We start from the raw sequence: 12,157 nt of genomic DNA on the forward strand, positions 1-12,157 counted from the left end.
CCCTCCCAGCTGCTCTTTGTAAGCAGGAAATTCAGGGGAAAACAGGAACTCCACTGTATCCATGGCTCTATCCCCCAGGAGGGACATGTGTAGAAAGGGGGGGGGGGGGTTGTCACCAGGCTGGTCAGGAAACTTCTGGAACCACCTGCCTTTGGCCTTTGGAGTGGAGTGGGGGAGGGGCCACGAGGGGAGAGCACAGGGTGGAACAGAAGGACATTACAAAGGAGCCTCTCTACTTGCCTTGACTGTCCCACACTCCTGGATTACCGGGGTCACTCCCTTTCCCAGACATCAGGGGACAGATTCGCCTGCTCGCTCCAGACTTGTTTTCACGTAACACATACAGTTCCAGGCACTCGGCCAGTCCCACCGGGGTTTCTCAAAGAGCCCCTGTAGGATGGTGAAGAGAGGACAACAACCCAAACCACTTCAGGCCTCAGTCTTCCCATCTAAGAGATGGGGTAATAATATCCAACTGGGTCACTGAGCAGGACTGGAGATAAAGGGGGTGGAAGAGGCTGGAGGAGAGGGAACACTTTCCCCGAGCACTGGGTGGAGGCGAAGTGCATGGGAATACACCCATTTTGAGCTACTTGGCCCTGAGATGAGCCCATAGAACTCTTCCCAGCTGTCAACTGAACAGCCGGGTAAGCAAGGAGGGTCGTTGAACGTGCTCAGAAAGTTTCCCCACATCCCAAATTACCTCCACCGTGCTTTCATAATTACACGAAGGTTCTCATTTTACTGAGCATTGGCTGTGTGGCAAGGAGTTCGTGTGGAACATTTCTAAATATCAAAAGGAAGCCCATTACGGTGTAACCAAGAAAAAAAAAAAATGCATGGGATAGCCAGGCCAGACTGGAAAGGGTCAGAGGGCTCCAGGAAATTCACCTTCTGGAAGGTGAAATTAATAACACACCTGATGCATACGAGCTCATGCGGAGAAGATTTCGGCAACCAGCGAAGAGCGTGCAGTTGAAAAGCGGTATGTGCTGGAAAACCAACCAAACACACCCCCTGACAATTTTTCATGTCAAAGAAAATACAAAGTTGCGCCAGAAAGGAGAAGTAGGCGGTTTGCTCCTAGCTCAGCTGTGGCTGGTGTTCACACAGGCATAGTAATGTAAACAGTAGTGCTGATCTCATCAAATTGTCACAGGACCCTCCCGGGAGGGAGGGGAGGGAAGGGTGAGCCTGTGTGCTAGAGGCCGAAGGGGGCAAAGGACGGGACGAAATCTTATTTTCTTTTTTTCTTTTTTTTTTATGCTAATTTTTTAAAATTTATTTTTGAGAGAGGGAGAGAGAGACAGAGCATGAGTGGGGGAGGGGCAGAGAGAGAGGGAGACGCAGAATCCGAAACAGGCTCCAGGCTCTGAGCTGTCAGCCCAGAGCCCGATGCAGGGCTCGAACTCACAGACCGTGAGATCATGACCTGAGCTGAAGTTGGACCCTTAACCAACTGAGCCACCCAGGTGCCCCAAAACTCAACCAGTTTAGTGTGCGGTTCTGAATCTTGACAAAGGTGCGAAGCCACATAACCACCATCACAACCAAGAGAGAGAAGAGTTCCATCCCCCTTCAAAATTCTCAGGCACCCTTTGGAGTCGATCCTGTGCTCCGCCTTCAGCTCTTGGCAACAATTGGTGTGTTTTCTGTCCCTCTCATTTTGCCTTTTGGAGGGTGTCATATGAACAGAATCAAACAGGATGTAACCTGTTGAGTCTGCCTTCTTTCACTTAGCAGAATGTCTATGGTCCCAGGAGTTCGTTCCTTTGCAAGGCTTAGCAGTATTCCCATTGGATGGAAATGTCCCAGCTTAGGCATTCCCCAGTGCAAGGAATTTTGGATTACTCCTAGTTTTTGGTATGATGAAAACAAAACTGTTGTCAGTATTCACGGACAGGTTTTTGTGTTCATGTGACTTACATTTCTCTTGGGTAATTTCTAGAAGCAGATTGATAGGTAGCGAAGAAATGTGTGTTAACTTTATACGAAATGGCCATCTCCGGAGTGGCTGTACCATTTTGCATTTCCACCAGCAGTGGATTCCCACCAGACTTGTCATCGCTTCGCATCACTGACAGCACTTGGTATTGATGGTGTGTGTGTGGTTTTGTTTGTTTGCTTGCTTTTTGTTGTTGTTGTTGTTTTGGTTTTTGGTGTTTTTTTGTTGTTTTTTGGGGTTTTTGTTTTTGTTTGTCTGCTTGCTTTGGGCCATCCTAATAAATAGGTAGTAGATTTCATCGAGCTTTTACTTTACATTTCCCTAAAGACTAATCGCGAAGTGATGATTTTCGTGTGCTGATCTCCTATCTGTATGTATTCTTTGGTGAAGTGTCTGTTCAAATCTTTTACCCATTTTTATTGGGTTGTTTTCTTATTACTGAATTCTGAAGTCTTTGTATATATTCTATATACAAACACTTTATCAGATATGCATTTTGCCGGTAGTTCTCCCCAATTGGCGGCCCGTCTTTATTTTCTTAACAATGGTTTTCAAAGATCAGAAGTTTTAGGGGCGCCTGGGTGGCTCGGTTGGTTAAGCGTCCGACTTCAGCTCAGGTCATGATCTCACGGTCCGTGAGTTTGAGCCCCGCGTTGGGCTCTGTGCTGACAGCTCAGAGCCTGGAGCCTGTTTTGGATTCTGTGTCTCCCTCTCTCTCTGCCCCTCCCCTATTCATGCTCTCTCTCTCTCTGTCTCAAAAATAAATAAACATTAAAAAAAAATTTTAAGAAAACAAAGATCAGAAGTTTTTAAAATTTTTGTTAAATTTTTAATGTTCTTATTTATTTTTGAGAGAGAGAGAGAGAGCGAGGGGCAGAGGGGCAGAGAGAGAGAGGGAGACACAGAATCCTAAGCAGGCTCCAGGCTCTGAACTGTCAGCACAGAGCCCGACGCAAGGCCTGAACTCACAAGCCGTAAGATCATGACTTGAGCCAAAGTTGGACACTTAACCGACTGAGCCACCCAGGCGCCCCCAGAAGTTTTTAATTTTGATGAGATACCACTTATCATTTTTTCTTCATTATGATTTTGCTGTTGCACCTGAGAAATCTTTGTATAGCCCAAAGCCACAAAGATTTTCTCCGTATGCTTTCTTTTCAAAGTTTTATAGTTGTAATTTTTGCGATTATGTCTGTGATCGATTTTGAGTTAGTTTTTATAAATGATGTGAAGCATGGATCAAGGTTAATATTTATATATATATGGATGTTCAGTTGTTCTGGCATCGTTTGCTGAAAAAACCATTTTCTTTCCTCCAGTGAATTCTCTTTGTACTTTTGTTAACAATTGACTCTATTTCCATAAATCTCTTTCTGCACCCCTATCGATGCACAGGCCTGTCTTTTGGCCAGTACCACAATGCCTGCGTTGCTGTAGTGCTATGGACTGAATGTCTGTGTTTCCTCAAAATTCATGCGTTGAAGCCTTGGTCCCCATTGTAGTGGCACCAGGAAGTAAGGCCTTTGGGAGATGTTTAGGTCATGAGGGTGAAGCCCTCATGAATGGGATTAGTGCTATTATAAGAAGAGATATGAGAGAGATGATCTTTCTCTCTCTCTCTGTCATGTGAAGACACAGTAGGAAGGTGTCCATCTGCAAACCGGGAAGAAGGTTCTCACCAGACACCAAACCTGCCAGCCCCTTGATTTTGGACTTCCCAGGCTTCAGAACTGTGAGAAATCAATTTCTGCTGCTTAAGCCACCCAGTTTAGGATATTTTCTTATAGCAGCCAGAGCAGATTAAGACATGTAGCTTTATAGTAAATCTTGATTCCAGCCCAAGTTTTTTGACTATAGTTTACAATTAAGTTTTATAGCTGACCCTGTCTGTGCCCTGTCCATAATTTCAAGGCATTCACCATCCCGGTACCTTCTAGTGGCATCTAATATAAGTACCTGGGCTATCCTGCCTGAAGGTTGTCTCTCAGCCCAAGTCAGGGGAGCCAAATGCTTCAGCCAGTGACAGATAGGAACTGGAGGATAAATACCCCATCTTTTTACCCTGGATGGGAAATTCCAAGGCAGGTTCTATACCACCTTCCAGAGTTTTCTGATAGTATTGAGCCCCAGTTGCCCATAATAGCTATCTTCTCAGTATTGCACTCTTCTTGGCTTCCTTCTTCCCTGTCTCACAAACCTATTCTCTGAATAGTGTTCCTTGGATCACCTCCTAAATAAGTTACTTGTCCTCAAATTACTGCCCCAGGGTCTGCTTCCAGAATAACTCAACCAAAAAGATATATCCCAGCACCTAGCTCAATGACTGGCATATGTAGACTGCAACTGTCATCAGACCAAAGACAATACCTCTTATGTAGTTCAGGAACATGACACGGTACATATTGAATGAGTGAAACAATAAATAATTCATTGAATGAACTAATGAAGGAAGCCTGGAACAGCCATTAGCCAAGCATGAGTCCCCCCTTCCCAATTCATGGTAGTCCTTGGGGACACTCATTCAAGTCCGGATTTGTAGTGCTCCTTTCTTATATTTGGAAGAGGTTCTCTGAAACACGCTAACAACAATCTCTAAGGGGAACGAAGGGTGCCTCTACCGTGAGGCAGGTCACTTGAGATGGTGGCCTGGTGCCAACACGTTGGTGGAGGGTGTCAGGATACAAACCTGCTGGACTGAGCCAGAAGGTGCAGATTGAGAAATGGGGTAAAAAATAAGGGAGCATCACATCAACCACACCCCCTCTCTACCAGCGATCTGATGGACAATGGTAGCTGTCAGATCTCCTCCCACCGGAAATGAACTTTACAGATGAAGTCCTTCCTGCTCAGGTTTTCCCTACCCGGCTCTTCCTAGAAGAGCTAGACCCTAGAAGGGTCTTTTGAAGCTTACAGAAGGTTTGAAAGACCTCTCGACCACCCCCACAAATCTGTTGAGTCTGTGGAAATAAACTTGCACAGTGCCATGCCATGAAGACTTTGCAATTGCTTGCTAATGCAGCATCAAGTACATGGATATTGATTATATCGTGACTATTGGAGTTCTTGAATATATATTTGGCCTCATAAATAATCATGTATGTAAAATGAAAGAAGACCTCAGTTTTCATCAGTGATTGATAAAAATTTTAAAGTCTGGGGGCGCCTGGGTGGCTCCGTCGGTTAAGCGTCCGACTTCAGCTCAGGTCACGATCTCGCGGTCCGTGAGTTCGAGCCCCGCGTCAGGCTCTGGGCTGATGGCTCAGAGCCTGGAGCCTGCTTCCGATTCTGTGTCTCCCTCTCTCTCTGCCCCTCCCCCGTTCATGCTCTGTCTCTCTCTGTCCCAAAAATAAATAAACGTTAAAAAAAAATTAAAAAAAAAAATTTTTAAAGTCTGATCATATATTATTATTCTTTAAAAGCAATAGATTTTTTAATTTCTTTTTAAAAATGTTTATTTTTGAGAGAGATGGGAAGTGCAAGTAGGGGAAGGGCAGGGAGAGAGAAGGAGGGAGAATCCCGAGGAGGCTCCATGCTGTCAGCACAGGGCCCGACGTGGGGCTCGAACTCATGAACCGTGAGATCATGACCTGAATTGAGGTCAGGTGCTTAACTGACTGAGCCACCCAGGTGCCCCATGTTGTAAGTGATTTTAGAGTGAAGAGGGCTGAAAGGTTTCACCTGCAATTAGATCAGAAATTTATATTTTTTTTAAGTTTATTTATTTTCAGAGACACAAGGCACCTGAGTGGGGGATGGGCAGAGAGAGAGAGGGAGAGAGAGAATCCCAAGCAGGCTCCATGCCATGAACAGAGCCCCACCCAGGACCCGAACTCACGAAACTGTGAGATCATGACCTGAGCCAAAACCAAGAGTCAGATGCTTAACCAACTGAGCCACCCCTGGAAACTTAATTTAAAAATAACAAACCACTAGGGCCACGTGGGTGGCTCAGTTGGTTAAGCCCGGACTCTGGATTTCAGCTCAGGAGATGATTCACGGTTGATGGGATGCAGCCCTGAGTAGGGCTCTGTGCTGACAGTGTGGAGCCTGCTGGAAATTTTCACCCTCTCTCTCTGCCCCTCCCCCACTCGTGCTAGCTCACTCTCTCTCAAAGTAAATATATAACATTACAAAAAGTAAAAACGTTCTTTAAAAAAAAAGCAAAAAAAAAAAAAAACCCCACTAAAAGCAAAATATAGGTCTCCTCTGACACGACCACACTCATTTTCATCCTCCCCTCCCAGAGGCAATCACAAACGTCAGAACACCAGTGGGGCTGAGGGATTCAAGAAATTCAAATACCTATAAAGAAGTAATCAAGATGGAATAGTAATGCCTCCAGGTGAATTTCATTATAAAAGTTTCCATAATCAACGAACAGACTTTGGGCAAGTGTGGAGAGAAGAAGGACGACCCAGAACCTACCTGTGCCAGCTACATAATCTGCGGGGCCCAGTGCAAACCAAAAATGCAAAGCCCCTTGTTAGAAACCGTTAAGGATTTCAAGGTGGGGGCAGCAGAGATTCACCCCAGTGTGACTGTGGGGGTTCCTGCACCCACGAAGCTGGTGCACCTTCTGGAAAGTCCCGGTGCCGCAACCAACCACCTCTGTGATGCTGGAAGAATCACCAGCCTTCTGAGGCACGGTCTCCTCTTGCCTCCAAGGAGGGCTTTAACTTCCTCACTCGGTAGAGTTGTTATCACATAGAAAGCCGTCACCGTCAGTAAATAGTGGCTATGATTTTTACCTTAAGGGCCCCGCACACATCACCGCAGCGGGTGCTGCTGAACTGCATTCGGGGCCTCAGGCCGTGGTGTCTGCACTGCAGTTGTTCTGTGCCATCCACCTCCTGCCCGCTCTTGGATCTGTTTCTCTCTGCTCTGACCAGCACATGCCCCTTTGCCTTGGCTGCAAGTCCCTTCCTCCCCCCGACCCACTGACACTGTGTCACCAACTTGTGGCTGTGCCTGGGGCCACCTGACCTTGTCCAGATATTGTCATTTTATTCCATGTTATTTAAGAAGGCTATTTTTTTAAAAACGGGACTTCAGTATTTCTTCTTTTTTTTATGTTTATTTATTTTTGAGAGACAGAGAGAGAGAGAGAGGGAAGGGGAGGGGCAGAGAGAGAGAGAGAGAGAGAGGATCCAAAGCAGGCTCTGACGGTCAGCACAGAGCCCCATGCGGGGCTCGGACTCATGAAATCACGACCTGAGCTAAAGTCAGACACTTAACCGACTGAGCCACTGAGCCACCCAGGTGCCCCAAGGCTATATATATTTTTAAAGGCAATTATGCCAGTTCAGAGATAGGACAAGTAGAGAATCCTTCTTTGGGTCAAGATCTGAGTGCACGTGGAGGCTCCAGGAAAGAAACCTGAGACCAGTGCCACAGAGAGATTTGGAAAGAGTGGGCAAAAAACAGGGAGTCTTACAGATAAAATTCTTCCCATAACACTGTATATTAGCTATACTGGAATTAAAAAAAAATACAAATAAAATAAAATACAAAAAAATAAATAACTAAGATCCTTCCCAATCATCAGAGGGAGACAGCTGTGACCCCAAGACTTCCTACCGTCCTCACAGCCTCATCGATCCCCACAGCCAGATTCTTCCTGGTTTGAATTTTGGAGGTTTTGACAAAGCTGAATTCAATTCCCTCCTAGGCACTGCCCCAAGTCTCTGCTGAAATGGGAACTGAAATGGGTCCCCAGGGGAGTGGCCCTGGAGGGTGGTGAGGGAAAGAGAAAGTACGATCGTCTGGGGAGCCAGCAGAGAGGACACGGTGGGACAGTTGGGGGACTCAGCCAGTCCCCCAACCACATAACCCCCAGCACAGAAGCTCTGTTAAGGGTGCTGGGACCGCACTGGAAGACTATAACCTGCCAGAAAGCATAAATGAGAAGATAAAGCTTGCCAGCTGTTTCATTATAGATACTCAATATTCTCATGTATTTACCCCAGCTTTTGTTCTTCTTCTTTTTTTAATGTTTATTTATTTTTGAGAGAGTAAGAGCACAAGCAGGGGAGGGGCAGAGAGAGGGAGACACAGAATCCTAAGCAGGCTCCAGGCTCTGAGCTGTCAGCACAGAGCCCGATGCAGGGCTCGAACTCACAAACTGCAAGATCATGACCTGAGCCAAAGTCGGACGCTTAACCAACTGGGCTACCCAGGCGCCCCACCCCAGCTTTTGTTCTGTGTGTTATTTTACAAAATTGGAACTATACTGTCTAGAGTACCTCAAATTAATTTGTTTTCCTTAACATAGCAATGCAGTACACAGCTTGAAGGTTAAAATGCTACTTTTATTGGTAAAATTCGTACTCAAGGATAACAAGGATAATTGTCACTACTGGGTCAAGTTGTATGCCATGATTACATTTCATTCTTCGTACAATTTTTGTTTCTTCCAGAGATGAATTGCCTTATTATTTCATTTTTCTTCCCCTTAAAGAAAAACAATTCTAGCGAAGTCTGTGAGTCTCCAATGGCACCTGTAAAATGCCTCTGACCAAGACAGTAAAAATACAGAAGATCTAAACAATATAATTCACACTGTACTTTTGTAGATGTGCGTTTAATTTTGGACACTGATAACAGAAACTGTACTGTTTCTCAAGCAGTGGAACATTAAAAAATATTCATTATATACCAAATCACAAAGAAATCCCCAGTATGTTCTCATAAAATAGAAACAATACAAATGATATTCTCTAGTAGCCATGCAACATAGTAAGAGATTAGTAATACTTTTTTTAAGTAATTTTCTTCCCAGAAATTTAGAAATTCTGTAAAACAATGGTTGGTTAGGTCAAAGAGGAAATAAAAACTAGAATCACAGAATTTCTAAAAATTACTCATAATGAAAATGTTGTATATGAGACTCTAAGTGATGTGAGTTAAGCAGTAATCCAAGAAGCATCCATAGTTTTAAATATGAATAGAAAAAAAATTGAAAGGGTGAAAATAAATTAAATACCCAGCTCAAAAAGTGTAAAAGAAACACAAAAGTAAACCAAAGTGAGAAAAATAAAAAGCATTACTATAGATAAAAGCAGAAAGTAACAAGTTAGGAACCCCAAAAGTATGCTGAACTAACCAATAAAATGGTATCTTCAGAAAAAGATCCATAAAAATACATCAATGGCGAGCTAATCTAATCAATAAAGTAAGGAAGCACAAATACACAACATAAGAAATAACAAGGGAAAATACCTACCTACCCAACAGGGAAAATTCTTTTTTTTAAAGTTTATTTATTTTGAGAGAGAGTGGGGGACAGAGAGAGAGAGAGAGAGAACAGGGGAGGGGCAGAGAGAGAGGGAGAGAGAGAATTCCAAGCAGTTAGCTGTGCTGTCAGCACAGAGCCTGATGGGGGACTCAATCCCAGGAACTGTGAGCTTATGACCTGAGTCAAAATCCAGAGTCAAACGCTTAACCAACTGAGCCACCCAGGTGCCCCTCAACAAGGAAAGTTTCTAAAATCATGAGAGGTTTATTTGCACAGAATTATGTAAGTAGATATAAAATTTTCTCACAGATGCTGAAAAGACCTTCCAAAAAGTCAACTCTCATTCATTCTTTTTAAAAACTATATACACATTTGATAAACTAAAAAATTGACCAAGACCTACTCCATGGAGAGACCCAAATCCTTTTCCATTAAGGTTAAGACACAAATCCTTTTTCATTAAGGATAAGACACAAATCCTTTTCCATTAAGGTTAAGAAGAAAGATATCCACTAACTTCACTACCATTTCATATTATACTGGAAGAATTAGCAGTGTGTTGTACAGGATTTTAAAAATTAGACACATGAAAATTACAAATAAATAATTAAAATTATCATTGCAGATGACGTGATCGTGTATCTATCAAAGTCAAAAGATTCTATGCTAAACCCAACAAAGAATTTTGTATTAATATTAAAAAATCATTGCTTTTCTTATGTATCAACAAGAAGTTAGAAGATTTAATGTAAGGGAACATTTCATTTATAACACAACAAAACATTTAAACACCAGAAATAAACACCATAAGAAATTACCAAAATTTTAAAGCATTTCTGAAAGACTCAAAAGTACACTTAGTTAGGAAGACATCCCTTGTCCTTGGATGGAATGCTTGCAGCATAATAAAACTGTCCAATTTCTTCAAGTTAATTTCACATGACCTCAACAAAGTACCGATTAGGTTTTTTTTTTCCCCCAGGGCTTAGAGGAGTTGATTGATTCTAAACTTCATATGAAAAGTAAACAAGCAAGAATAACTAGGAAATCCCTGAAAAAAGGAAAGTATCAAAGGACTAGCCTTACCATATGTTAAATGATAGTATCATGTCTCTAGAGTTAAAGCAGTGTGGTATTGGTATACGGATAGATTAGTTAAAGGAACAAAATAGAAAGCTCCAGAGAAGACTCAGCTACAAATGGAAATATAATGTATGATAAATGTGGCATTTCAAGTCACTGGAGAAATGATATAAGGAAAACTGTAATAATTTTTCAATGCATGTCAAAAAAAAGGAAAGAGAAAAAAGAAATTATAGTCAAAATCAAAAGACAGAAAAATTTGGAACAAATATTCTCCGTTAATATCATAGAAAAGGAGCTAATCCCCCTGATATATAAAAAGCTTTTTATTTTTTATTTATTTTTTTAACGTTTATTTATTTTTTTGGGACAGAGAGAGACAGAGCATGAACGGGGGAGGGGCAGAGAGAGAGGGAGACACAGAATTGGAAGCAGGCTCCAGGCTCTGAGCCACCAGCCCAGAGCCCCACGCGGGGCTCGAACTCACAAACTGCGAGATCGTGACCTGAGCTGAAGTCGGACGCTTAACCGACTGAGCCACCCAGGTGCCCCAAAAGCTTTCTAAAATAAAGAAGAAAATGATCAGAAACCGAAGAGGAATGTGGGTAAAACACAGGATAGAAGATTCATAGGAAAAAAATTAAAATTGCTCTTGAAATAAGGAAAAAATAAATATCAGCCTCTCGTATAGGAAAACCACGCATTGAAATTATGCTCTGATACCATTTTCTACCAGACTGGCAAAAATCTAAAAGTTTAACAGCAAACTCCATTGGCACAGCCGTGAAGAAGCAGTCTTTCTCAGACATAGCTGGTAGGAATCCAAAAGAGTGCTGTCCCCGGGGATGGGGATTTATCAGTGTTTAACCAAATTATGTATGTATCTATACTGTCAGTAATCCCATTCTAGGAATCTCCCCCGAGGACGTATGTCAACAATCATGCTAACATAATTAGTGACATTTGTAATAGCAAAGATTGTAAATGCAAGACAAGGAAATGAGAGAAATAAACTTATGATCTCTCCACACAATATTACAACACCATTAAAAAAAAAATCGAGTGATGGTCTCTATGAGCTGAGATGAATTCTCAGTCACACTGCTAAGTGAAAATAATGTATGTCCTAAGCTATCCTTCACATAAGAGACAAATGCAAATAAGAATATATATTTTTCTATATCATAATATATATTATTATTATTTATATTATTATATATTATATATATAATGAAAATGTAAGAAAGATAAAGCATAAATGAATAAATGAGTGAAATTGTTACTTAAAGGGATTGGGTGGAAGAGGAATGAGAAAAAGCTGCTATAACTGTAGCGTTTTATATAATTCTGATTTTTCACCCCCAGCTTTATTGAGATATAATGACCTATAATGTGTAAGTTTAAGGTGTGCAATGTGATGATTGGATACATGAACATACCGTGATGTTTTTCCCACAATAACACTAGTTAACACATCTTTTATCTCAAATAGTTACCATTTTTGTTGTAGTTGTTGTCATTAGAGCGAGAACATTAGAGCTCTACTCTCATAGCAACTTTCAAGCATACCATACAGTTCCGTGAGCTACAGTCACCATGCTCTACACCGATCCCTGGAACTTAATTCCTCTTTTATTTCCAAACTTAGTTATCTTACGACTGAACGTTTGTACTCTTCGGCTATCTCCCATTTGCCCCACCCCTCCACCCCTGGCAACCACTATTCTAATCTGTTTCTATGAGTTTGATGTTTTCAGATTCCAAACGTAAGTGGGACGGGATAGTGTTTGTCTTTGTCTGGCTTATTCCACTTAGCATAATGCCCTCAAGGGCCATCCATGTTGTCACAAATGGCAGGATTTCCTTCCTTTTTAACGTCTAGAGAATATTCCATT

This window comes from Panthera leo, chromosome A3, assembly GCF_018350215.1.
Source record: "Panthera leo isolate Ple1 chromosome A3, P.leo_Ple1_pat1.1, whole genome shotgun sequence".
Lineage (NCBI taxonomy): Eukaryota > Metazoa > Chordata > Mammalia > Carnivora > Felidae > Panthera > Panthera leo.